A 4,702-nucleotide genomic window follows, 5' to 3' on the forward strand; every position below is an offset into this window, starting at 1 on the left:
AGAAAGACAAGGAACTTAGTCGATAAATATCGACAGGGGGCGGACAAATGGTTTACATGTGAAATGTGTGTATATGGGTGTGGTTCTGAAACAAACAAACAAACAAACCATGTGAAACCCCCCCCCCCCTCCCACCGCTCGCAGGCTGAACGACTGACGTCACATGTCGCTTCGGTCTTTTCCAGAAGAACACCGCGTGTACATAATACACAATTCGATCGCGTAGCACTGCCAATGCACATTTTCGCAACGAAAACCGTGCTACTGTTTCTTGTGTGTTAAATCTGAAAGCAATATAAGTGAACGAACAATTGAAAACTGATATCACGTTACTAAACTCCCAAAAGTAATAAATTACTTCTGACTGCGGTACACAATACATTTTCAAAGCAATTTTTATTATTTTCAAGACATAAAAAATACAACGGAAAAAAAATTCAAGCAACAACAATTTTTTTTAAAGTACAGACTAAATACTGAAGCTCTCTATTTCTCTTTAGTATGTTGGATTCAGGTGTACTTACTCACAGTTGCAGACAGATACAGATTCAAACACGTGTCGAGCGTAAAACAAAAAGTGAAGCTAGAGAATAACATGAACCTGAAAACTTTTAAAATATTTGTACCCAGCACCAAGAGAGATTATTGTAAAAAAAAAAAAATGTAATACAAAGTGTGTGAGTTCTACATAAGACAGGAGAATTTACATAGCAACAGAAAACATGCTTGTAAATCACTGAGCACCAACAGTTAAAAATCACTATCGCTCACCTCATGCAGACTGAAATGCAAACCTGCACACATACATACATACAAACAAGGGGGGAGCATCCGTGGACAGGCACTAATGATATGATCAACTGCATATGTAGCTAACTTTGCCCGTCTCACACCTTGTTAATGTTAGTGTCACTGGTACGCAACCTGTTCTTCATGCTCTACTCTTTCCACCCGCGCTGCACTTTGTCCATCATTGACATTGTCCTCAGCTTGTGGTGGACTCGGATTAAAAAAAAAAAGCAGGACAGCATTTTCGAAAACATCTTCTTGCACTTTCAAAGAAATGTCAAATGCATAAACTGTGTCATAAAAAAGCACAGGCACTGTATCATTGATTTGGCACTGTTGCAGAAAGTCCTTGTCATCAGCTTTCATTTTGGCAGAGCAAGCGACACCCACAGTCCGACGAAAAATGTCCTGCATGTCAAGGAACATTTGCACAATGTTGTCTTTGACAAATGTCAGTCCTCCTCGGTTAAGCACCGTTGTCATGTCAGTTGAAGAATCACAATCACTTTCTGACAGCTCACTGAACCTCAGTGCTTCTAAACAGCGCAGTTTCTCGTATCTGTATGCACCTTTCTTGAGGCCCCAAACTTTCTTTTTTAGTTTCTTCACCACACTCCCAGCAACATACCTGATCACATCCTTCCTCACACACTGGCACCGGTCGGTCATTCGCGTTGTCTTCCTGTTTGCACCCATAGGTTGCTTCGACCAGCCTTTCAAACATCCTGAGGCAAATGGAAGCTGATGCATGAGTCGACTTGGTGACCTCTGTAATGCTTGCATGGCTTGCGTAGTACAATGAGTGAGCCTTTTCCTTGGCCGCGTTCCGGAACTTCCCTCGTAGACCAAGGCATGACTCAAACACCTGAAGTTTGTCCCGAAGAACAGCACCTGTCAAACAGACCACAAAGTCTTACACTTGAACACATACAATAGAACCACCTTTGTATTACCTCAAACAATCTGAGAAAGCGGGTCTTTAAAAGGAGGCAGTCTTAAAATGAAGGAAAATTTACAGAAGTTATGCACAGACAAACTGACAAAATAAGGTCTTAAAAGGGAGGGATTATCAAATTGGGGGGGGGGGGGGGTGGTCCACTGTATATATATATATATATACAATAATAGATTTTTATTAGTCCATATCTTGGGATAATTCCCTGCCTCGTATAACTTTAAAAGAAAGGCAAACACACACACCATTGTATCCAAAAAGAACACTTGCACATTGACAAGTCTGGAATGTGTACGCGAATGATCAACAATAATTACACGTATGCCATACAGGGAGCACTGCTTACTTGTCATGTATATATGACAGCTTATTCTCAGCGTAACTGAATAACTTGAAATTTAAACTTGAAATTGTTTTACATTATAAGCAAAAGTGAAAACACTACTCCAACAAAATTGTATTCATTCATACAGTGTTTCCCTAAACACTTACAGTCCAAGGTTTTAACATGGCTTCACAGATCAGCTGACAGGCATTCATTTTCTGCAATCTCACTGCACACCTCTTCCAAAAGTGGAACTGTCACCTGTTGACATTTAAAAACACATGTAAATGTACACACAGTGACACAATAAAAAATCATGCGTAATGAGAATTATCCAAAAATATTATCTGATGCACTGGTGTCAAATGTGTTATGGTATTTTATGTTATCACAGAATCTAAGTCTTGAAAAATACACATGTTCACACAAAAATATGGCAAATACCACATGAGACTGAAATATACACAAATCTGCAGTAACTTGACTGAGAAATCACAAGCGGGTGTAGTTGTAGGCATCACAATCACAAGACAAACAAATTCTGCCTTTATGTTTAATATTTTTCAACAATAAATGTTGCAAATGTAACGAATAACTTCTCACCTTTTGTGAAATAATACTTTGAGCTTGACACACTTCTGACTGTACAGGGGTTTTCATCAACAACAAAAGTGGTGCTTGCTTCCTGAAACAAAATTATTCAATGATGAAAAGAACTGAATGTGGCAGTGTTCAAAGTGATATTCAAACTTGTATACAACTATCAGTACCTATACTGTAAAACGAGAAGGCTATAGTATGTGTCATTCAGTGTTTTGTGCTGTAACAATGAAATGCAATCAATGCAAGTTCTTGTAGTCTAGAAATAAATACAACAATAATTTCAATTGAAACCACAAACTAGTCAAATAAATTGTGTAAATAGTTGGACAAAGAGATGCTTATTAACCCAGGGAAATAACAGGATTTCGTAGCAAAACTTTCCCAACCCAATTACCTGATTCAGTCCGGCTTTTCTGCTTTTAACACTTACTTTCAGTTTCACTAGAATATATCACAACTACAAGAATAACAATGGAACAGGAATGAGATTTTGTTTTGTTTTTGTAAACTACATCAGGATTTAACTAGTTTGGAAGCTCTGCTTACATACAAAATACAGACAGTGACGTTCAATCGTGGTGGCTGATCAGATCAGTGCACTGACTGAGACGGACGATTCGATTTGATCGCTTCACCACGCCTTTCCAACTATGTGCTCCCATACAGTTTTGGTAGATACATGCTTGTGCAAGTATGTTATTAGTATTACCAATATGAATCTTATTTTCCTTTCGATGGTCAGTTTTACTCACCTCTGTAACGGCAGTCACCTCTGCGAATGCTGTCGAAGAATCTAACCGAAAGTAAACATTCTGGGAATCTACGCGCATCGGCCTTGTGACGCAAGTTCAATACTGAGCCAATGAGCGCCGCGCGGCGCGGCGATCCAGTCTATCTCTTTTGAGGCCTTGCAAGGTTTTGACGGCAACAATAACTGTTATAGTTCTCTAAGACTTTATTTCTGTTTGATTTGTAATATGCTGGGAAGACATATTTATCAATTGATCAACAAAATAAAACATAATAAAAAACGACACAACGTACGTACATTGTTAAAATTATTATTGGCCAACGTTGAACATTTAACGAAGGCCTCAATCTTCCCGCACCGTGGACCAGATTAGTCTAGTAGGTGCTTGATTTTGGTATTTTGATTTTACATAACATTAAACCTTTCTTGGGGTTTATGGTCATGGCAACAGCCATAATTAAATTATATCATGTATAGTATTACATTTCAGCATATTTGAATTACATGTCATCATACCAAACTGTCATACATTTTTATTCCCACATCATTCTGATTGATCACAACCAAACCTACTATCAGTGGACACATCCAAATGTAAGCGCCTGTTCTTGACAACTTTTAATCGATCTAAAAATAGCAACTTGCTGGGTCTTTTGCCGCCAACAGACACTGTTTGGCCTGTAGGTAAAATGTACAATGTATTTTCTGATTTGTGCACAAAAGCTTTTTTTCTTTTTTTCTTTTTTTTAACATAACAATGTTTAATGTCACTGTATGTTTAAAAGACCATGGTCATATTTGTAAAAAAAATGTTAAATTAGAAAATAAATAACATTTTGGTTCATGATTTTTCCTACACCTGTGCTGAAAATAAGAAATAAAAATGTCGGTATATAAGTCACTCAAATACAGCTAGGTTTGAATGGCTCGGTTTGAGTTTGTTGCAGTTGACCCTGCACAATGCGACGTATCATGTTTTTGTTGAACAATTTTGACGTCACCCCTCCCATAGGGTGACGTATTTCACAACTTCCTGTGTTACACAAACTCTGTGATGACCAATTTTGACGTCACCCCTCCCATAGGGTGACGGATTTCACAACTTTCTACAGATGAACAATGTTGCCTTCACCCCTCCCATAGGGTGACGGATGTCACAACTTCCTGTGTACACAAACTGATGACGTATTTCACAACAAAATGGCGCTGCCCATGGTCAACCTCTAAACTATCCGTATAGAATGGGGGCGTCCTCGCCCCCATAAAAAACGAAGGAGAA

General features: G+C 38.5%; 1 long non-coding RNA gene across 1 annotated transcript; it reads right to left on the reverse strand.

The window, feature by feature from the left end:
- Positions 1-379: 379 nt before the first annotated feature.
- On the reverse strand, positions 380-3,525 carry LOC138980294 (uncharacterized). Its single transcript, XR_011460285.1, has 4 exons — positions 3,425-3,525; positions 2,673-2,754; positions 2,237-2,330; positions 380-1,680 (listed from the first exon to the last, which is right to left on the reverse strand). It is a non-coding gene; the product is annotated as an uncharacterized lncRNA (long non-coding RNA).
- Between the last annotated feature and the right edge of the window lie 1,177 nt (positions 3,526-4,702).

The sequence above is a fragment of the Littorina saxatilis genome, linkage group LG11 (genome assembly GCF_037325665.1).
Source record: "Littorina saxatilis isolate snail1 linkage group LG11, US_GU_Lsax_2.0, whole genome shotgun sequence".
NCBI lineage: Eukaryota > Metazoa > Mollusca > Gastropoda > Littorinimorpha > Littorinidae > Littorina > Littorina saxatilis.